A 25,130-nucleotide genomic window follows, 5' to 3' on the forward strand; every position below is an offset into this window, starting at 1 on the left:
TGATATATGCATTGTTTTCACCTACAACATCTCCTCCATCCACTCTAATCGACTTTCCTTTGTACCTTCTCATAAAATTACTAGTTTTAATAATTTAAAAGATTAGAAAACACTTAGTGATTTGAAACGCGTCAACTCAAAAATATGTAATGTGATTTACCAAAAGAGTTATCTTGAAAAATCGCTATGAATCACATAAGTTTGCATTCTCAACAAAAAATAAGTATTATCACAAAAATTTTGAAATTAAATCTCATTGGGAAGAATTTTTTTTATATTCCATTAGGAGGGAAAGACATCTCTTTATCTTTTCTTTTTAATGAACTATCTCACTTTTTGAAACCTTCACATCTTTGCTCTAATTCATAATTCATGGAGGTCGACATTTTTCCCTCCTATTACCCACTTTCAAACCCTTTGTTTATGTAGGTATAGTCATGCTCTACCCCACTTTTATAAGGTAAACTCCAAGTCGTGCATTTCTTTTTATCAAAATTGAGCGACTGAAAATCGTCTCTCTATATTCACCATACTCAACCAGTCTAGCGTTCGATGGTAGAGGAGCCTAGTAGCACAGGTGTGCCTTCTTTGTGTCCTAAATAGCAAAGATGAGAAAATATGATGCATATATTGGGGTTATGAACACCCACAGCGGTAGGTAAGAAGAAGGAATCTTATCCCTCTCCTGCAAGTCCTTGGATTCCTACAGTCGTAGGTTCAATTGGCCCGACTAGGTTGCTGAGGTCAGTGCACTGTGATGAGAAGGGAACATTTAGAATGAACCCGAGGCCTCAATACTCTTTAGCTAGTCAAAGGGCCCATCAATGTCATTTCTGTTTGTGGCCAAGGGCGCATTTATTAGGAGGTCAAGTTCATTTGGATTGGAGGTAGAAACTGTTCAAAATTACTAGAATTATCTCGAGGACAAATTCAATTACTGGAAAGCCAAGCCTGTCAAGTATTGTGACCATATTTCTGAAGAGGCTGAATCTATCTAGAGGTGGATTTATTATCAGAGGGGTCGAATTATTCAGTCAGGGCAAGATCATCGTTTTCTAAGGCCATCTCCTTAAGAAAAGAGTAGCAAAAGTTGTTGAAGGTTCCAGTGTTTTGGAAGACCAAGATCAACTTCTTCTAAAGGCCAAGTTGTTTCATTGTCACCAGATCTATAAGCTAGGTTCAACAATGCACTGTAAATCTTCAGATCAAGCTAATATGAATCATCGTTTTGTCCCTTTTATATCTATGTTTCATGTGTTCATTACTTTGTCTTCCCAGCATTTGACGAAATGTTTGTCTTTGAAATGTTTGAAGAAATGCATTAAAGAGAGATTTAAATTTTGTGAATTAAAACCAACATATTTTAGCTTGGGAACATTACATGACAGTATCTCCCTTTATCTTTTGGAATTGCTTCATGCACTCATCATCCCATTTAAGATATTATTCCTTCAACAAATTTGATATGGGTTTGGTAATCTCTACAAAATTTAGTATGTACCTCTTGATGAAATTTATTTTATCGAATGAAGATTGCCCTTATTTCTTGCTTCTAGGTAATGGTATTTGTTGAATTTCTTATATGATGGTTGGATCGATTTTGATGCCTTCCTTTGACACTATGTTCCTAGGGATATTTTTTTCATAAACTCTGACAACTGACTTCTTTGGATTCAAGGATATCCCATACTTTCGACTTCTAAAGAAAACTTATTAAAGGAAATCTATTTAAGAAGATGGACATGGGCACTCTTTTTGGACATAGATTACCTTAGGGATCCCTCCCTTGTATTGGAGAAGAGGTAACCTAATGTGAGGGAAGGTACCGCTGAGGTGACAATGGTAGTCTTTATAAGTTTCCCTCGGGGTTCACATTTATAGTTAGGTCTTTTTATCATAAGTGAGAAATTGGGTGGTAACAGTTTGGCACTATTGCCAAGGATGCCCATTTCCTCATGTATTGAATTTTTACATTCATATATTGATGATCCTACAGTTAAAAGTTATAAAAGTCCATCCGGTGACTCCACATAAGGAGGTTGTGTTGAAGAGATATTCTACAATAACATGCTCATAGGGCATTTTTCACTAGATTGCAAAAACTGGAAAGCTATTATAGAAGAAAGGTATACAAACTAGCACGCCAGTCACAAAAGTCATATAGCTCAAGTATTTAGTTTGTTGATGATATAAGTTCCTTATTTTTAATAGATATGGCCACACCATGGTTAGATGACATCTACAAACCACTAGAATTCTCTCAAATTAATGAAGTTCCACATGAAATTCTAGAAAATGTCATTGATAACATTCCTACATTCTAATAAAATAATGTTCTTTTTGCCTTAGATCATTTGCCAAAATTAGGAGTGTGATATTTAAAATGGGAGGAGTGAGACACTTAGATGTCACCACAAAGTTGTTTACATTTTCTCCTGTGGATGGTGTTGTGGAATGGTGGAAAGGAATTCTTGATAATTAATTCAATGCATGGCCCCCTTCAAAATGCTTTCCTTGAGAAATGGGTAGAACGAAAAGATAATAGATACTTATTGGTTGCTCTTAGTAGTTCTAAAGGAAATCAGACTTAAACTATAGAAGAGCTTAATAAGTGGTTTGACCAGATTGTGTAAAAATCACCATGCAAATATTAAAAGTCTAGAGGCAACCATACTTATATATTACCTTGATTCAATTGATGGAGAGCTTGGTTTCCAAATCAAAGATAATGATCCCCAGGACCTTAAGGAAATCCGAATTTGTTGAGTTTAGGAATAGCTGCATTATCCTCCTTTGCTAGATGACGATGACCAATGAATTAAATTACCCAGTCCATGATATCCAGGCATCCATATTCATAAGTATTTCTTTCATAAGATATTGGCTTGATGCATCAAGGAGCTCAATAACATAATCAGGATGTCAAGATCAGGGTCCTCACAGTTCCACCTGCTTATCGTGATTGTCAATACATAGGATTTGATATGTTTTCTCTCTAATAAGAGCTATTAGATTCAATTAATGGAGAGCTTGGTTTCCAGATCAAAGAAAATGATCACCATAACCTTAAGGAAATCCAAATTTATTGAGTTTAGGAATAACTACATTAGCCTCCTTTTCTAGATGACGATGACCAATGAATTAAATTACCCAGACCATGATATCCAGGCATTCATATTCATAAGTCTGTCTTTCATAAGATCTTGGCTTAATGCATCAAGGAGCTCAATAACATAATCAGGATGTCAAGATCAGGGTCCTCACAGTTCCATCTTCTTATCATGCTTGTCAAGACATAGGATTTGATATGTTTTCATGCTGATAAGGGCTATTATAAGGAATATCTCCAAAAATGCCATTCCCTTTTTCTCCTAGCTGCCAAACTTCCAAGGATACTCAAGGGTACCAATATAAAGGTGCTACATAAACATCCATTGCTCTAGCTGCTAGATAAATATGTAAATGTTTGCTTCCATACACCATCATTGCTCCTTCGATTATTGCTACAATTCACTACGTCAAATACCACCATAATTGCTTTAAATGACTATTGTCGTTGCTCCTCAATTCCTCCTACACTTCTCTGTTTAAAAACATTTTGCTGATCACTTAACTCATCAAGTTCTTGTAGACATTAAAGTCAAAGATACTCTCTTATTGATTATTGTCATGAACACTCGAAGTGGAGCCTCTAGTGTCTCTAAACTTAAAGGCTCTGGTCTAGAATCATATATTAATCAAAAGCATCTGAAACAACTTGCCTACTATACTCTGTTCTGTATGCATTAATGATAATTACACCTCAAGTGTAATGATCCTTTTTGTACTTGAAGCATCTTGCTATCAACAGTACATCACAAGGATTATGCTGGTTGATGCTTTTAGGATCCCTTCAGGTTGATGGCCTTTATCTACAAACCACTCATTAAATACCATGCCAGCAAACTCTAGAAGATCTCTGTGCTAGCGAAACAGTGTGATCTTCAGAACTTCCTTACCACAGGTATTCTTCAGTTAGGCCCACAGGTGGACTATCATGAAAACTTTAGGATTACTGTCATACAAACGGTTACTATCACAATGGTGATGTGTCAAATTGATAGTCTTAAGCAATTGCTGTAGGGAAATGATAAATTTGTTCTTCCCTTACTACCATGAAAGGATGCTTGACCTGTTGTAGTAACACTACAAATATTGATGAATTCCTGTCAACTATAATATTGCAACTATCCTTTAATTCTCTTTACTGTAAAGTCCATATCAGGGATACATATACATTCATTGAGATGAGCCTTCAATTTTTCCTTCTACCAAAAGTGCACTATGGCTTTCTTTAGGAATTGTTTATTCAAGTTTCAAGAGAATGACTCCAACATGTCTCTTACTTTTATGTAGGCAGATAATCACGTTCCACGCTACTTCTCAATCAAAAATTCTGCAATGAAGGCCAAGCTTGGAGAATGCCTTTCAGTGGCCTGAACCTTCAAGCTCTTTTCCGAATCGGTGCCCTAAACTCTTTGCTACCTAGACAATACAAAAGAATTGTCACAGATCCTTCACAACTGCACAAGAATGATGTCATATATAGTCTCGCATTGAACCTACAGAAGATGAGACTTAGCTTAAGAGACCTGTAATGATCCTTCAAGACCTGTAGAATAGTCTCAGATCCAAACCCACAGAGATTAGACACAAACTTCGTTATTCACCTTGCAGAATAGTTGCCCATAAACAAGAGAATTATGCTGGGTATTAGGTCTTTAGGTCTGCAAAATAGAAAAGCCCTTCCATGATTCAAATCAATCCCAGAGATTTAATTAGAATACCCTTTATTACATATTCACATCCTACATGTTTAGTGAAACAGTCAAGTCTGTATTTGCTAGTCTTTCTTTACTAGGCATTTATTTCAGTCAGCATGGCTAACATGCACACCATGTACTCGATTACATCCTGAAATTAAATGGCATTAAATGTGCACAAATAAAACAAATTGAAAGACCTTGAACTTCTAACAACCACAATTTTGTAATATGGTGTACCTTCAAGGTCCACAACCACTCATTTCATTAGGATTGGCAAGTCCCATACAATGGGAAAGCAAGCAGAAGTTGAAACTTTTATTTAATTAATCCATATAGGGCAACTGATGGAGGGTCACTAACAATGAGAGCCAAGGTATATATGCTCTCTTGTATATCTTAGCAAGGGGTCATAAATTTATAACTCATTGTGAAGATTAATTACTGTAACCAACACTATTACTAACATAACTACCACTACTTTTATCGGAGTTTTTAGTTGGGACTGTGAAGATGTTTTAATCAAACTTGTTTCGAGTTAACATTTCACTCATCATCAAAGAAGTGAACTATTCAAGCAAAATGTCTTAGATTAAATCTTTTTACACAGTTCATATCAAAACTCAATAGTGTTAACCTGAGAAAGCCTCCACTTGACTTCTACTTGATTATTACCAAGGTACACCAACTATAACATGGAATACCAAAACCATTTCTAGAGCATCTCTCATAATCTTTTGCATTATTCTAGCACTTAACATCTGCTTGTTGAATGATTTGTTTGTGTGGATGCATGTTAGGATCTTTTGCAAGATGTTATTTTTATCACTATTGAAGTTCTTCAAAAATTAAATGCTTTTAGAATTGATATTCCTTTGGTACTTCCAATTCTAGAATGGTGACATTTGACACTTATACATCTTCTTTAAAATATCTTGGGCATGGAGCTTCAAATAGCTTATTGTCAAATCTCTACTTGACCTCAAGGAATAAATTTTAGTACCATATAACTTTTTTTTGCATGATAAGAAGCATCCTAACAAACTTTGCTTTCTCTAGAACTTATAAATTGTCTAGACACAAGCACCTTTTCAGGTTTGGCAATGAAGCAGGTGTGATGCCCCATAGTTTCAATTTAAAATTGTTAGAATGATACCGATAGACAATCAAAAGATACATTTATATCATAATGAATAACCAATTTTGTACCAATACCCTATCCATTCCCATCGTGAAAGGAAGGTTCCACTTCCAAACTGAAGAATAGCATTCCATCCTCAGCTCCCCACTAGCACTAAAATAAGCTTTTATAACATACAGGTCCATTGTATTCAATGATCAGATACATTCTCACACTAAAAAACTTGAAGAAAAGTGACAATTTGAAATCAAAACTTCAGTAAGTTAGATGCTTTATTACATTTTATGAGAAATAATTCTTTGTAGTTACCCATTTTGTTTGGGATACAAATTCTTTCAATGGTGTTTCATGTAATTTATTTGAATCTTGTTGGATTATGAACAAACAAATTTATAATTTGTACCTTGGTTTTACAGTTTTTGGGATTCCTCTATAGAGATTTACGACAAAGCTTGGTGGACCTAGATGCTCTTTTCAACATCTTACGGTAATTTTCTTTGATAAACCCTAGTATACATGTTGATTTTTAGTTTTGCAAGACTTCAGAAATGCCATTAGCTTTATGTGTGACCTAATTGGTTTTTTTTTTTGCATGTGCATGTTGGAGTGTACATATAAACCAATTTAATCATTTTACTCAAAAATTTGCTCAGAATATTAAAAAACCATAGTATAGAGTAAGAGGCTGCATGCATTTGGGGTGCATTTATTTCTCTAGCATGATTTTCCATGCAGCTTGGGAACTAGGACAGATTTAGTCCAAACCTGACTGTAACTCATGACCCTTTGCTATAGTTATAAAAGCAGGGCATGAGAGTAGAGTGAGGTATTCTAGTTTTGGGACTTTCATTATGTATTTAGTTTTTTTCTTATTTAATGCGATGATAGTTGTAGCTCTGCTTACCATGGTTTGCAAATTTAACATGGTATGAGAGCACGTTCTGAAATCTTCTAGGATTCCATGTATATGGATAGTTGGGCTAATACCTAGGATAGGGAAGTTTTGTTAGAATTTTTTAAGCATGGGATGTCCAAGATCCATTTTGGACCTATCATAGTTTACTGAAGGTTGTTGCTTTGTTTTTTTTAGCTCTGTATTGTAGGAGTGAGAATGTAACCACCTTTAATCTCAAATATGAAGACTGATTGGAAGGCCCCTCCAATTTTGTTGCTTGTATATTTTGGTTGCAGTTGCTTTTGAAGGAGCATGGGCCTTGGCACCCTGTCAAAGGTTGCAACATTAGATTTCTAAAATCTGATTTGCATGTCTCTAGACTTTTGCAAATTAGAAATTCTGATTCAAATTGAAAAGGAGGACAAATTTCAGATGCATGTGAAACCATTACTTCAATCTCATTATTAGGTAATATTAATTGATGATTAATTTATTTCTCTTAGAAGCTCTGTTTTTATGTCATGAACACCAGGGATGAGGTCGTTGGGAAGTTTTGAGAGTTTAAATCTTTTGTAGAAAAATCAAACAAGTGAGAATATTAAAGTGTTGAGATCAAATAATGGAGTAGTATATACCTCCAAAGAGTTTGACACTTTTTGCAGGGAAAAAGAGATCAAGAGCCAGTTGACAGTGCCTTACCAAACACATCAAAATGTGGTTGTAGAGAAGAAGAATAGGCCCATCATAGAGACTTCCAAGGCAATGATCCATGACTTAGATCTGCCCATTTGTCTTTGGGCATAAGCATGTTGTACAAAAATCTACATTTCAAATATGTGACCTCACTAGATATTGAAGGATAAGACACCAGAAACATATTTCATTGGTGAGAAACCACAAGTATCACATTTTGGTGTTTTTGGTTGTCCTGTATACATTCATATCGTTGGGGAGAAAATGACCAAGTTGGAACCCTCTAGTTTGGATGGTACTTTGGTGGGATACAATGAGACATATAAGGCTTAAAAAGTCTACATTTTGTCTAAATGGAAGATGGTTTTCAGCTGAGATGTCAATTTTGATGAGGATGCATGGTCCTTTAAGCCTTATTGTCATGCAACAAAGATTGGGGAGGAAGAGAAGCTTGCTTCCTCAAAGGTTGTTCCACAAATTGCAATGAAATCAAATTGAAATCAGTTAGATACTAGTACAGTGGAGGTACAAATATCATTTTTCCTTCTAGTTCAGTTAGGAGGTTCGAATGGTTTACCTAGACAGTGTAGGGGGCACAAGAGCAACTAGGAGGACATAAATCTTTGTTTTGAGTGTGTCAACCTCTTGAGAAGTTTCCTAATTATGGTGCATTGGTTTCTTCCTATTTCTTAATAAGCAAATGGTAAGTCATTTGTTCATAAATACTAATTGTCAAAATGTTTAAATGCTATTTGAAAATTCAGTTGAGAAACCCTCACATTGAAACTACTATATACTCTATCAAGTCAATTGGCTTGAATAATGTCATATATGAAGTTTGGAAAGTTTGTGTATGTGTTGGTCAATGTTTGAAAAATCAGACTCGAACTAATATTATTTCAACGACTCAATTTACCAAAAAATATATACGACTCCAAACCATTGAAACAGAATGTGCAAAACTCTGCTCATGGCACATACATATACCATGTAAGGTTGAATATATCAAAACATTTGGCACCGAGTCCAATATATATCAGCAACAATGAGACTCTAAATGGCCTCCATAAGCTTTAGAGTCTGAAAAACATGCTACAACCATCTCCTTTTGGCCTAGCCTTTTCTTCTTCAAATTTTGCAAGATGGTTTTGCAATTGAAATCTAACATGTCCAATCTCCTCTAATGGGGCCATGCATGGGAAACTTGGCCTCTTATAATATCCAAGTGTTCGTTAAATCTATGAATTACCACCCCCCTACCCTTCTTAATGCATAGTATTTGCAATAAATTTTCACATCATCCAGATTAGCATGGATCCATGTAGGATCTTTGACTCTAAGGGTGTAAACCATGGTAAAATTCCAATCTACGGTTTGAAAGAGAACATTAGATTTCTTAAATCCAAGTAGCATAATTCTAGACCTGTGCAAATTAAAAAGTCTGAGTCAAATTCAAAACAGGGACAGATTTCATATGATTTGCATTTGTAATTTAAAGAGGCACATAAATTTTGAAGAGAAGAAGATTAAAAACAGGGACATATTTCAGAGCATATACATTTACAATTTAAAGAGAGGGAAAACATGCCTGGAAATGAAAATAATGGGCAGTGGGCACAAGAATTTGGTCCACAACTCCTCCAAGCTTCAAGATACATTATAGCCTCTTGATTAAGCTGCCTAAATCCATTACAAACAACCTCAAACAAATGCCAAACTAGCACCAAGCTCAAGCATCACATTGCTCTTCAAGATTTCAGCTTTGCTCCAAAACTTGAAATGCTCACAAATGCTCTGTGAGAAAGGTGTGAGACAAATAGAGGGGTGGGATATCTCTTTATATAAATTTGATCAGTTTAATGCTTTGTTTTTTTAAGTTTTTTAATTGAATAGTGAATTTTTTTCTTGGATTCTGTATGGGGTCATCATGCATCTACTTGGATAAGTAGGTCTTATTTGGTACCAAACTGGCCCATCGAGCCAAGTCGGACCAAGCTTTAGAACAATAGTGTTGGGCCTTTGTCCATTGTCTTGTAATATACTCAAAGGAAAATAATACTAAGTATAGTTGGGTTGTTGTCCACTAAATAATAGAAGTAAGACATGCCAGTGTTGTATATAGCTTGGCTACTAGCCACTAAATCCTATGCTATTAGAACAATAGAAATAAAATATATAAACTAAACCCTCATAGAGAGGGGGACATAAGATTCTTCATGTTATTCATGCACTTCAAGGAAATGGGATGGTGGATGTCTTCTCCAGCCTCGTGGTCTTCCCTTTGTCTCTCATCCCTAGCTTTTGGAGCAAGCTCTGAACCTTGGAGGGCTTTCAACAAGTAGTATGTAGTATTCATCATTGAATTGTTGTAGCTTTCCTTTGATACCATTCAATAGGGTGTTCTTCTTTGAGGTTGATTCCATGTGACATGTTATCATTTCTTTGGCATGCTATTATAGATCTGGGTCAAAGAGGGGTTGTTCTTCTTGTTTCTTGAAAACTCTGCATTGGGGATGATGTGAGACAAGTCCTTTTCTATATGCTTGTTGTTGGTAGCAACTTTTTGTCCATTAACCTGCTCCTCCAGTTTGCCAAGATTATGAACTGCGTTGTATTTGTGCCACTTATTGAAACCTTGTGCTATACATTGAGACTCACCTTTTTGCATTTGGTTCTAGTTCTTTCAATAGAATCTTCCTGAATGCTTATCTTTAGTGATTTATATCCGTAAATTCTTTGGCCTAAACATATCTTTGAATCTATAATAAATAAAGCTTGTCAATATTTTCTTTTCAATTATTAAGTTATATGTATCATGTTTTATAAATGTTAAATTTAATATATTTATTATTTGATATATGTTATATTGAAAAAATTATATGTAAGTTTTTTATATAGATATATTTGAATTTAATGGTGAATTTTATTGAATTTTTGTATGGGGTTATTTTTTTTTTAATTTTATGTTCAAACATGAACACAAACCAAGTAACTATGATTCTAGGGAGATGTATAAGGTGAAGTGTGTTACTGATGATAGTGTTGACTACCATTCCACATCTCTTATCTGCTAGAGCTTTATGAGCCAAGCCTGTGGTGTCATGGGTTTAGTGCAATAGCATTAAACCTTAGTCAAAAGAGGCTTCAATCTGCCTAGCCACTTTGACTTTACCAGAAAATCATTTTGGATCACTCAACCTGAGTAATTAGTGATCTTCTCATTCTATACATGCAAACCTTGAAGATGGGGTGTAACTCTTACAACAACCTTGGGATTTCACCATTGTCTAATGCATGCTAATTTATGGAATCTATCTGATCAAACATCATTTATATGAAAATCTTGGTTGAGTATCATCCTTGGGATTTCACCATTTTCTTATGAATGGTATTGGGTGGAATCCCTCTGATCAAACATCATTTATATGCAGGTCCTGGTTGAGTTTTATCCCTGTGTCTCCAATAGATTCTGGAAAGGAAAGCAGGAGCCTAATGGCATGAATTCCACTATCTTTCTCTGGCATAAGATTTGGAGTGTGGTTTACAACATTCTCTTGTGTAGATATATTCACATGACTGTTCTTGAATGTTTCAACAATATGAGAAATAAACCAATATCCAAATTTAAAGAAAAAAAATATCATTCAGCCAACAATGAAGCTTTCAAGACCTTGCCAAAATTTTAAAATACAACGCCCTAGAGTCAAGGTAATGATAATGTGGATTCCTTTCAAAGATTGTTCGTTCAGAAAGCCTATCTATATATGAATCTATGCATTTATGTTAGTTTAATACTAACAAAAAGATATAATTCTTAGAAGATCCATGAGATTTAAGAAGATATGCACTATGCAATATTTGATTGGCTTCAAGGAACTACACAACAAATGTATTGATAGAGACAAACAAACAATGTTTTAGAAGTTGGAATTGGTATTGAAAGTGGTCAAGGGTCGGACTGGACTAGAACCATCTAATAAACTGGTGACTCTAATAATTTATGAAGGATTTAGGCTGTGTGATTCTCTTAGAGCCCATCAATGGTCATTTACTGGAGTTTGAGCCCATATGCATCAGCAAGGGCATTATGTTCTATGCAATACATAGTAGTCTTCTACCCTTTCATTGTTCAATTTGATAAATTCTTGTAGGCAGCAAACCATGTGTACCAAGTTCAAATTTATAGGGATTATCTGGTAGCCAACTGTTGGGCTCAACCCCCACAAGTGGTTTTCGAAAACAGCTTTAGCATACTCTCATAATTTATGATAAGCTGACAATTGGCATACTTGTTTGATATCTGAAATACGCGGATGACATGATAAGCATAATAGTGCAGCTTCGAGGTTATGCATGGCTATTCATACTAATTGGTATGGTTGCCCAAAGTGTCTGTAGCAGAATTTGCAACAAAAACTTCACAAATTATTGGATCTCTTTTGACTTTGAGATCTATTCATCACAAAGAATACAATCTGTTTGCTAGAGACATTTCTTATATGGAGGAACAACAAGTTATTTGTCTTTCTAGTCTAGTACTTCTAACATTGATGTCCAAGGTGGAATTTTACACATTTATTACATACATGGCTACTTATTTGAGAGAAAGCACACTTTTAGCGCACCAGGTCATGGTTTGGATCTATTCGATGTGCACCATTTATGGAGAACCTTTGGAAAAAACAATTCAATTATTCATGCCTAACTTGACTTATAATGTTAACTACAACATAAGAAAGGCACAATAATTGCTTCACTCACTAATCCTCATTGGAACATCATTTGGCTTTTTATTTGTCTCTAGGTTCACATCTCCCTTTGCAAAGGCTTAATTAATGCCCGATGTTGCAAAATACTCAACTTGGAAAAGCGTCACACGGAAATTCCTCACCCCACAATCTTTCCATCCCTGACATATCAAGCAGAAACATTTGGCATGTCAAGTGTTAATTTTTGTAGGTGGAGTTGTGATTGGAACAAGATTGCAAGCTAAGGAATATTGAAGCAATAATATCAAATTAGATGTTTCCAAATATGAACTCTCTCACCTCTCAAAGAGTATGACATGATGATATTGGTCACTTTTGTAGTTCTCCTAAACAAAAGCTTAAATTCTGGATCATTGATTTTGGGTTGTAATGCATTACACCAAAGCCAGTTAAGTTCCCTTTTGCGCAATTGATTTTCTTTGGAAAATGCTCAATGTGAAAACTTGACTACGGTTAATGCTAGTTGTGTCATGGAAGTAGGCATAGAAGGTGCTACTAAGATTGCAGTGGGAAATTTACAGTCTCCATTTCCATTCCCATTGGTGGCATGCCTAGAAAAACACTAGGCATGCCCCATCTTTCATCTTCTAATTTGCAACAAACCAGTAGCAGTAGTCTTGTAGAAAATTTCATTAGCACTGACATGCAATAGGCCAAATGGGAAGGTGTTTTGTTTGAAAATAATGGTGATGTTGGAGGATCATCTAAATATGGAAATAATGCATCTAATCATCTTTTTCTAATAACAAAAGCAACTTCATGTGCCCCAAAATTTTAAGTGCCACCTTCACTACTCCTAGTTACAACACAACCAAATTCTAATTATATGGATCACTATAGTAACACTCCAAGTGTCATTTACTTATTTGCTGATGACTAGAGCTATTGTAAAATATTTTTTGTTGATTACTTTTGCAGCTGATGCTAGAAAGCCTCCAAAGATTTTGTGTAAATATACATTTTTTGTGATTGCTTGCTAGAAAATCCTATTTGTTAGATTAAGAAAGTGGATAGAGATGTTGGAATTCGAAATTGCTAACGAGTTCTATGTGAGGTAGCTACCAAAATTCTATATTCAGGTTTTATAGTTATTGGGAAAGTGTTGTTACAAACACATTTTCACCAGCAAATTGAATCATTTCAGTTACTGTGGATTAATCAAACGAGGCACCTCAACTTTGATGATGATGTTGGGAACATGAGTGGATGTAGCACTAACAGGTTGTTAAGAAATCTTATCCCTAGCCAACAGGGCTTGGTATTGTATGTCCAATCCCAAAGGCCTTAGAAACAACAAAGACTACAAAGTTGTTGAAGGTATTTTAACTGGAATGACCATTTAAAGTTCTATAAGTTGAAAACATATTTTCCCTACATATTGAGACTCCGAGTAGTACTAGATCTTATATTTAATGAAGAATTAGGGAGCATCATTACAAGGAACACTTAATTAGGAACTCTTGCATATGGAAGGAAATAAGGCTTACTATGTAAGAATGGGGATTGAATAATTGTACTCAAAGGAAAGAATAGATGAAGGAAAGTATAGAATTGATATTTTTTTGTGGATACTAAAAAAAGGCCTGCCAAAACCTCCTCACTTACATGGAATAAAACGTCATTAAGCTCACTTTGCTTCGCAAGTGATGAAACACTAATTGGTTTAGCTATAGAGTCATCTAGAAGAGCCCTTGAGATGGCGAAAGTCAAGCCAGAGGATGTTTACTTGGTTTTGATGTGTATGTCTACTCCAGATGATCTTTTGGTGGTTCTCCCTAAGTAAGTATCATATGATATTTATTCGATCTATAGCTTAATAGTTATCGTTAACTTTGCTATGACACTTTAATGTATTTGTACTCCATATTTTTTGTTTTCCCATGTTTCTTCTTGGTTCAAATTGTTTGAGTTAATGTTTTCCATAATATGGGAGCTACTTGGACTAGAGATATTATGCTATATCGTTAGCATTTTTATGGTAATTTATTAGTTATAGAATCTATATCATGATGGTATCATATTTTATTGATGTATAGTAGTTAACATGGAGTTTAGATGCATTTCATTAAGTGGAAAACAATTCTTTTTTTATCATGTATTGATTGGCTTAGTGAGCAATTGCATTTGTCTAGGCTAATCTCAATTCGGAGGTGTTGGATTTTGAAATTATACAAGTCACAATTTCTTACCTTTGTTGCATTGATTAAAATAGAAGAATCTGACTAACCTAAAAATGAACTGTAGTGACATTGAAGTTAAATGTGAAGTTCTACGCGCATTTATTTGTTAACTTGTTAATGTTAGTTTCTATTGTAGGGAATCACTTTGATGTTGGGTTGTTTTGTTATAATTACCATTTCAATGGCTAGAAATGTGTCTTGAATTCATGTAAGTGTTTCCTTGGGGTGTGTTGAAAATCCTTGGAAATAGGCACATGGGGGAGCAAGTAAATGCATATTTGGTCAAGCTTATTCTTAAAGGAATAGAAAGGGATATGGTGAGAAACTGGAGGCCGATCATTTTACTTAATGTTTTGTGCAATGTCAAGGTTTGAGAAGGTTTGATCTGTCATCATGTTCAAGGTTTGTTCTCAATGTCTATTCTACCCTTATGTGCTACGGTGTTGGTCATTTCACTAACACTGTTATTTATTCTTGCCATGGTCTTCAAGGCACCCCTTTATTCACTGTTGATATGGACATGTGGATGTTGCTTACAAAAATATTGTTATGAATTTCAATGTTCTCATGCCGAGATGGTCTTCAAAATTATCAATAGTCAATGGTGATTATGAGTTATCAAATTATCAGTTATAATACATGGATGGATAATAGTAACATGCATTAGAATTTTCTTTTTTGGTCTTGGTTATAAACTTTTAGTTTTACTCTTGTCATTCCTGAATGGTTTTGATTATTGACTATTTTTTTTTTAATTCTCTCTCTTTATATATATTACAAAATATTTTTGTACTTGCCATTTTCCTACTATATCTGGATCCTGACTTTTAAAATTTTTGGCAAATCTGTGTCCATATCCCTATCTGTATCCTGCTGAACTTAGATTGTAATTTATCTTTGCATCATGTCACCATCTAGCCATGCATTCCCAAGCAACTTCCTCCATTTGTTATCAATGGTGGGCTAAGAACCAAGGGTGTTGTTGCCTGTTGGATACAAAGATTGAGTCAACTTTTTGCCTGTTAGGATTGTGTTCTTTGTGCCATAATCACCCTCATGTTTTGGATGGATTGGGATTCTAAAGGTATCCCTAGCAGGATGAGTAGTGGAGTCTTCAGAACTATGGTTTTCATTATCATGTTCACTTCCATTTCTTCTTATTTCTTCTTGCATATATTTTGCCTCATGTTATAGATTTTAATAGCAGCTTGCATGTCAGATTATAATTTTGCTGAGTCTTTAGATAAATATTCAATTTTCCCTAGTATATTTTCTAGGTGTTTTTTCGACTCTCAGTCTATGTATAACCACCGCCCCACCAATTTCCATGGGACAATAGTTGCGTACCATTTCATCCCCAACTATTTGGCAATGGTTCCATGTAGGATTTTTTTTGTGTTTGGGAGCCATGGAATTTTTTCTACCACATAAATAATTTGCAAATAAAGCCTGACATTTAATTTCTAGATTTTTTTAACAAACTCTCTTAAGAGAAATAGCGTTTGAAGAATATTTGTAAATACCTTTACAAGTTCCAAGTCTTCACTCTGAATCAGTTTCAGGAGCAGATCTAAATCAATTGCAGGAATAGATTGAATCAACATACGGAATTGGAAAAAGAGTAGCTCCAAAAACCACTGTTGCAAGCATTGTGATTATCATGGTCCTGGTATTATTGCAATGTCACAAATTTTACCCCAGAATGATATTATTGCCGCTAAACTGTGCAGTGTTTTCATTCTCGAAAATAGCATGAAAATATTGTAAATATCTCGATATTATCATGAGATGCATGAAATTAGTTTCCCTACTCATCGATGGAGGGACATAAAGTCAATTATTTGTGTGTTTGAATAATTTTGTATTTTTTAAATTTGCCTATATTTTGTGATATTTTCCTGATGTTGTCAATATTTTCTTTTCCTGATTCTTGGTGATATTTTTTCTGACATGATGTTTACAACATTACCAAAAACACAAGAAGCACCCCAATCAAATCTTCAAATCAATAATCCAATTCGTAATCCAAATCAGGTTTAGTAATAGATCCAAGAAACTCCCCAATCAAATCTTGATTGCTCTAAATCATCGGATGAAACTCTCCGAATCAGACTAAGAAGCACTATGAATCAACACAAGAATATATTTTGAATCTATTAAACACACATGGGCAGCAAGAGTATCTGAAGGATAAAACACGAGAGTACAATTTTTATTAACAAGTGATATACATTTATAGTACATATTGTGACCGTTGGGTTCCACATCCCAAGGTCTCTTGGACTCCTTTTGTCTATTCGCTTCCATACTAACCCATTGAGGATTAGGTATCCAACATTCCCCCCCTTAATCCGAAGGGTTATGTATGAGTCCAAGAAGAGAGCTGAAATACAAAATGTGCAAAAATGCATGGCAGCACTAGGCTAAATGTGCTCTCTGAAATGTTGGTATAAAGGGCGGTGGTTTAAGGATGACCACCAACACTGGAACGCTTAGTGCAGTTCCTGGAACTCTTCCAAAACTGGCAAGAAGCTGAAGTCTTCTGCTAGAGGAAGTGCTCCTATTGATTTGAAGAGGGAAACCTTCAACCAATAAAGGGAGGTCTCACCCTGCATAAAAGGGAGAATTTCAACCTGAAAAGGGAAGTCTCAACCTATGATGGTTTAAGGATGACCAACAACTCTGGAATGCTTAATGCAATTCCTAGAACTCTTCCAAAACTAGTGAGAAGATGAAGTCTTCTGCTAGAGGAAGTGTTCTCAACTAACTGGCAAGAAGATGAAGTCTTCTGCTAGAGGAAGTGTCCCAGATTACCGACTCAAGGCATGAAGGCATGCTCAGGGGCATCTTTGTTTCTGGCTACAACTCTGAATCTGGTATGGCAGGTTGTGGCTCAGACTCGCTTGATGTGACTTTGAAGCTTGTAGATGACCATCATTTCCCCCCCTGTCAGATACAAGGTGATATGATGGAGAAAACTCAACTGCAAGACTGTTCAATACTCTGGAACAAGTTCTGACATGTGATTGGAATATCTTCTTGGCTGTTGATGCCCATTTCCAAGAAGCGATCCATCCAAGATGAATCTTTGTTCTTACAGGAGGCTTGTTTCTGAAGCATCTGTGTGAAGAATGGGTGGTTTTATGACAGTGCTTACATGGATGAAGATCAAAACAGTGATCTTTCAAATGGCCAACTCGGTCACAGTGTTGGCATTTCATAATCTGTTGTTGTTGTTGTGGAAGAGGGGCAGAATCTAGAACAGCTGGAGGTGAACTGTCATGAAGGAATCCAACACTCTGAAACTGAATGGGCTTTGAGTAGGCTGGAATATGAAAGGACAAGTCCTTCTCATATCCAAGACCAGTTATGTGCTTGTTGTGGACAAGCTGTTCCCAAGGTCTGATGATGGGCTTGGGAAGTGCAGACTGAGTTTTTGCATCTGCATGTACAACTGCTGCTTTATTGGGTACTAAATCTAAACAAACTGTAACATTATTGACTTGCTTCTGATGGGTTGCAGTCTCAATGTTCTGAACAGAAACATGTTCAGAATGACTCCTCTGTTTTAATTCTTCTTGCTGTAGCTAAGATTCGAGCTGCAAAAAATCAATTTTCTCTTGTGCATTTTGTAGACAGACCTGAATGTCTGTGAGAGAAACTTTGTTGACTTTTAATGTATCATGATTAGTAGACAATATGAGAGTTTTGAGGAACTCTAATACTTCACTGGTTCTGGCCATTTTTTCTTCAATGTCAGATTTACACCTTAAAAACTAATCACAACTACTACTCAATGCAGAAAAGTAATACCCACTCACAGTACACAACAATATCCTTTATAAATGTGCAGCAAGTGATCAGTGTGCAACCAGCAAGCACCAAAATAAGAGTTTACTCATGATCAACACTATGTTCTGACAATACAACCGATTAAACTTTTCTCCACAAAAGATTATTTTTATTTGTCAAAACATGTTAGAAAATTATATATTACGGAGCAATGGAACACATAAAATATTGCAGAAATATAAACACAGAGAATGCATAAAACAAGAGAGACACAGATATACGTGGTTCACCCAGTTTGGGCTACGTCCACCCCGAACAGCCAGTCCTTCCTTTCTATTATCCAGCAAAATGAAGAGACACAACCTACAGCAAATCCGCTATAATATCCTCTGTTTTCTCTCACAGTCTCACCTCTCTGTTTCTCGCTCACAGAATACACATCTATTTCACAGCCTCAAATACAATACCCTCATACAAAGAGAGGGGTTGCCTTCTACGGCAAAAAAACCTAAACTAAACATAAGTTCTACCGTCAGATCATCTGCCTAATGAACGGCCCAGATTGACTAGAAATTACTATACTTTTACAAGGTAATTTTACATTTGTTTTTAGCTTCGGGGGCGCTGCCCCCGAGCCCCCGCCCGGGGACCGCTGGCCCCCGGACCCGGGTGTACAAGACTTCCTGGGGTATACATCCGGCTGAAACAGAGACCTTTGAACAATCATGCTCCACACACAACAAAACAATCACAGCCTTTATATAGCCCACAAAACTCTTATGCAGCAGTCGAATCAAGGAATCAATGCACTATAATGAGTTTTAAATACAATGCCACACAGGGGCAGCAACAACTACAAACTTGCTTGGATCCTTCAAATACTCCTTCACTTTCAAAGCAGAAATGATGACTTTCAAAACTTCAACAATTATAACACCATGTCATGGACAGGACTTGAATGCTCATATATAAATACTTTGACTAGGATACGAACAAATATTCTCTAATCTTGCCTCTTTCTTCAAAGAAAACAATGGTCCACTATAGGAAACCCAACCGGGATAACTAAGAGAAAACCACAAAGAGTCCTGAGTTTGTATGGTTTGGTCCACTGTAGTATTTTAACAAATAGTTTGTGTATCAAATGCTCAAATCAACACAGGGTTTGAACTTACAAATCACCAAGACAACAAATAGGGACAACGTTCCAATGGACCATCTGGCACAGCTCTTGAAGACTTTGAACACATTCTACACATTTTTATTTATTTATTACATATGATCAGATATCTCATTAACTCACAAACGAAATTTACAATACACGGAGATAGAGGAACCTGGAATTATCTTCAGCAAGGAGGCTCTGATATATCATCCATACAAATAAGATATTCCAGCAAGGCACTCTTCAAAAGCATAGGCTCCAAATATTTGCGTACTCATCTTCCTTTTTCCATAGTGAATGTACAGTGTTTTCTTGACAAGCAGCTACAGCAGTGAGTCTCAAATCGGATACAACCCAGGACATTAAATAACTCAAATCAAATGCCATATTGATCTATTCCCACCATTGTGAATCTTATAATGTGGATCCCATTAATCCTTATCCTATGACGTGCATCCAATCAAATGTTCATTGAAAATTCATAGAAACATTCTTCATATTTGACATATCAAATTCAAACATTCATAAAAACAGTTGTCATATTTGACAATTTCAAATTCAAAGTGAAGTGCCCTTTATATTTTCGTTTTTTTTTTTACCTGCGTACCTTTGCACCATTCATTTACATGTATATCGCTGCAATACCCCTGCAGGGGCTCTGCCCCCTCTTGCTCTTAAATAGACTAAACATTCTCAAAAAAGTCACTCTGTGTGAACACCAAGCTAGGTGTTCTGGACAGTTTTCTACATTTGAGTTACCAAGAACCCATGTCAATTACCAAGAACCCATGTTAGCCTTTTGTACAATTTCTCTTTTTCGCATTCAACTTAACAGTAGTTTAGGTGTCTCCAAGTAGTAGGTGATAACTCACGAGCATGCAGGATCGTCGTGCATAATACGGTACAAACACCTAGCTAGGCGTTCAAAACTTTATAGCGCATTCAACAAAGGTATATACAGCACTCCAACAGAGGTATGTTTTTTTTTTTTTTTGTCAAAAATCTCTTACAATTGCAAACCAGAAATCCCTTGCAATGTGTCTTAGTGCAAAAACTTACATAACTCGATGCAAATGATAGGTTTGCATCTCTTCTCCTTGCTACCGGTGCGACCTCTTTTACCAGATCGGTCAGCTCTCAGAGTGTAGCATCAGCACAGGACTTTACCAATACACCACCGTGGGAAGACTCGTACCCCACAGCCAGCACCATTAACCACTTTGCATCAGAGGTTCATTCGATGGAGGAAGACGCAATTCATGTGACAGAGATAGCGTTAACTTCCAGGTCAACTAACAGAGAGCATCATCGACGTTCTCATGCGGGTGTACACCATATGCAACAAGTATGAAAAGCATGACATTGACAAACAGAAGGAGAATCAGATCTCCAGAAACAATGCCTTCGTCAAGGTTTATACCAATGCCGAGTTTGACATTGAGGCCACTAAGTAAAGTCAATGATGTCGCGAACTAATTTCACCTACTAGCTACCAATTTCCATTGTTGAAGCAGGAAATTTGACTCTCATGCTATTCCAATTTCAAGAAGTGGAGGCCAGAGTGGACCGAGCAGCAAAGAGGCACTCAGATATCAAGATAGTAAAAAATACCACTAAATTTCCAGCAATTCCAGCTAGACCACCGAGAAGAACCGTTAGAGGGCGAACTGGTCTATGCGCGGAAGATGGTAGAAGATGATTATCGCAAAGATCCCAGAGAACACAGAGAGGACAATTATGCCCAACCCAAGGAGCGTTGAGGGCGCAGACAATGATTATGGCAGACCTTGAGCAGTAGATTATACCATTGTCAGGACAATGGATTATATGAATCAAGATGATATGAGTTACAAAGGCAGAGATACTAAAAATAGGACCTGCTCATAAATACCATAAGACAAATGGTTCAAAGAAATTATGTATGGCAGGAGTACGCCTGCTCTAATACCATGTTAAACACACGTGGGCAGCAAGAGTATCTGAGGATAAAACATGAGAGTACAATTTTTATTAACAAGTGATATACATTTATAGTACATATTGTGACTGTTGGGTTCCACATCCCAAGGTCTCTTGGACTCCTTTTGTCTATTCGGCTTCCACACTAACCCATTGAGGATTAAGTGTCCAACATTAACACTCTTTGTTGCTCAAATGATCAATGAGAAGGTTGTGAAGCAAATATAGGGGGAATGATTAAATAGATGGGAAATGAGGTTTATGGCAGTTTTAGGATTTTTTGTAGGTTTATTTTTTCCTTTTTCTAGGGTTGGGGCTATAATGGTACAAAATTGGTCAAACTATCCAGTTTGATCGGTTTTTTCCTAAACTGGAAGTTTTGGGAAAAACTGATCAATTCTAGTTTCATGGGTGGGTTTTGATTGGAAATTCTCAAAGCAGTACTAGAACTAGTTGCTTCTAGTTTGGATTGTCCATTTTCAAATTTCAGCAACACCGAGCTGAACATGGATCTAAAGATGTTAACTACAAGTTGATGATAAAATGGTTGACATTATCTTTTGCTATTCTTGTGTCCCCACCAAAAAAAAAGAAAAATAAAATATCATACCCACTGTTCTGGTTTTTTGGGGAGTAAGTAAATGTCCCTTTGTGCAATGGCTTTCATTGGGGATGAAGGGACTTGCTGGCCATACTTGACACATTCTTGGAAAATTTCAGGGATGTTCTTGTATATAATTTCTCTTATATAGGGTAGATCTTGTATATAATTGTGCTTATCAAAATTCTTTTGTTGCATGCGGAGGAATTTGTACATGTTGTGCAAATTTCTGACTTAAAGCATATGATTGTTATCCTAGTTTAGTCTGTTGCTTCTCACAAATAGTTTGTATTGCCTTGTGAAAATCATTTTTCTTTTTGAATGAACTTGTGCCTCCTGTTTGCAAATCTATGAGTCAAAGATGATCATTCTATCATATTTTAGTATGCTATTCCTTGCAATTAGTTTATAGTGCTTGTCATAATATATGCAAAGCATCCTTATTTTCCACAAGCTAAGCATCCCTATTTTCCTTATTTTATTAGCTTGCTTCTTAGTGACTGAAGAGACTTTTTTATAACAACATCACTGTCAATATCCTCTATCTTTTTGGAGCATACCTGTATTTACCATTTAGCCACCTATTCATGAATTTGTTTGAGCTGAGTCTCACAGCAGTTCAAAATCCGATCAAAAAATCATTAAGGAAATAACCTATAAGATGTATAGAAAAGAAGTTTGTAATTGGCTTTTCATTCCCTAAGGAGACTTTGTTGTTCCCTTTTTAAAGTTGAATTTTTGCTTGGATAGTGAAACCATCATAGCTGAGAGTTGCCACTGGCCAGCATATCCAAAGAGGTTTTCAATACCTTTGCAGATCAAATGGGGCATGTCTATATCACCATATATAAAATTTATAGAATTTTATATATGGTGATCTAGACATGCCCCATTTGATCTGCAAAGGTATTGAAAACCTCTTTGCATATTGCATAAAGACAAGAAATTACAAATGGTTGAAACAATTGATACTAGATGGAAGTTAGAACACAGGGAAACTAGAAGCAGACCATAACCAGGACGAGAAAGTGAGCATATTTTTCATATGACTAACTAGACTAATCGACACAACATATGTAATATCACAGCTAAGAAAATTCTATTTTAATCATTCAACAGAATTTGATGGTCCTCTAACCCACATGTCCCATGGTCAGTAAACCACACTTCAATCAATAGTTAGGTTTAATGTTTTGAATTTTCAACAAATGAGCTTCCCTCAATGTTGTGGGCCTTGTGATTGAGGCTACATTTGTTACCTATGCAAGGTAGCAAACCAATTTCAAATGCATTTACACAAACTTAATCAAAGAACTTCACTGTAAGAGTTTCTCATTGGGATACATTTTGCAATCATTGGCATGATTTGGTGTCTTCAAAACTTGTTCTTGTGTGCATGTGTATTATGTTTTTAAAAAATTGTCAGTTCTCTATTAGTAGTATTTTCTTCTCATATATGTAATAAAATGGTACCACAAAGTATTCCATATATATCGATAATTATGTTGGTATATGAACATCTTTCTGCAACTACATTCCTATTGGGTTTGAATGAAAATTGCATGCGGTAGCCACCACAAAGTGGCTTGCCTCGTGATATCCAAATGAAAAGTAATTGATATTAATGATTGTGCATGTGTTGATTTTATGGAAATATATAATTGTTCTAGTTTTTAAATGGGATCCAACCAAGGGTCTATTAAACATTTTGTTTTCAACTCTCAAAAGTTCCATTTTGTTTGGATTTTATGTTATTGTTAGGATTATGTTTTTTCATGCTGACAACCTATGTCTTTAGGACATAACATTTTTTACCCTTAACCATATTAAATTGGTATTTTTTGTGTCAATTTGTATAATTTTAACAAATACAGTTTACTATGTGTAGATTTTAGATAATTTTTTGTAAAGTTTTGCAATAATTATTCATACTCATGATTCTATATTAGAAAAAAATGCAATTTTGATATCAGGTGAAAAGTGAGGAGGGTTGTATAAAAGCCCTGGCTTTTGAAATTAAAACTTCTTGTAATGGCTTTGTGTTGGGTCTTGTAACAACTACATGTTTCCTAAAAGGTGAGTTGTTGTGTCTATTCTGATTGTTGATAAATCCAAAAAAAAATTGTATAATTCATTTACTTGTGGTTAGTATTCTTGGAACAATGACAAGGGGTGGATTTAAAAATGTTTTGGTTATTGGAGAAGATGCTCTTTCTAGATATGTTGATTGGACAGATCAGAGCTCCTGCGTTCTTTTTGGGGATGGAGCTGGTGTTTTGCCGTTACAGGTAGACATCCCTTTTTATCCTTGCAAATTAAATTACCTTTACAAAAGTCTCACTGCTTTGACTACTGTAGCTCCCATATTTATTAATCCCTTTCTGTTGTTAAACACGATTTTATACTTTTCTATTTATATGTAAACTAAAAACTTCTTAAGTATTTGACATATCGTTTCAAGTGTTAGTATTTTTACCTTGTTGCTGCTATAATCTTACACACTGGAATACATAATTAGATGCTATATTGATTAACTCATTGTGGTTGTCACAATAACTGTTAGGGCTGATGTTGGCATTATGACACAGGTGTTGTCCTTGATGGCAACTCACTCAAAAGACAAATCACAATTCAGCATGTTAAACAACACAGAATTCAGAACAGACTTCACAGAATAGAGGTATACGTAGGCTCATCTTGACAAAGTAGCGTATACTCATGAGTTAACAAACCAAAAGTAGCATATATCGTTCACATGCACTTTAGCACATATCATATAGCGTAGAGCATATAGTGTATAGCATATAGTCTATAGCGCGTACAGATTGGAAAACTAAGTTTTTGGTCTGTGGTATTTGATTCATGGTATTAAGACTATAAAAGGAGGAGAAGATCATTAGGCTATGTGTGGCAAGCTTTGCATTTCTCATGAAGTATAAGGTCTAGTACTCAAGTTATTGGGTTATGGTGCATAGCTGGATCTGAACCAAGGATGAACCTTAGCGCTTGATGAAGGATAATATCTAATGATCTTAAGGCTTGAAGTGAATTATTTTTATGGTTGATCATTTGTCTGAATAACTGGCGCATGTTGTAGTCTGTAAATATAATGGTCTGGGTATGACTGATGTTG

The 25,130-nt window shown here is 35.7% G+C and overlaps 1 long non-coding RNA gene across 2 annotated transcripts; it reads left to right on the top strand.

Annotated features, from left to right (window-relative positions):
* The first annotated feature begins 496 nt into the window (after positions 1-496).
* LOC149173466 (uncharacterized) lies at positions 497-24,288 on the top strand. Of its 2 annotated transcripts, none has more exons than XR_016259686.1 (3): positions 497-1,177; positions 6,360-6,430; positions 24,203-24,288. It is a non-coding gene; the product is annotated as an uncharacterized LOC149173466 (long non-coding RNA). The 2 variants fall into 2 exon arrangements; XR_016259687.1 differs by lacking the exon at positions 24,203-24,288 and adding an exon at positions 7,135-8,186.
* Positions 24,289-25,130: the final 842 nt, after the last annotated feature.

Source organism: Pinus tabuliformis, chromosome 4_2, assembly GCF_031772625.1.
Source record: "Pinus tabuliformis cultivar Carrire ecotype Pingquan chromosome 4_2, CPIR1, whole genome shotgun sequence".
In the NCBI taxonomy this organism is placed as follows: Eukaryota; Viridiplantae; Streptophyta; class Pinopsida; order Pinales; family Pinaceae; genus Pinus; species Pinus tabuliformis.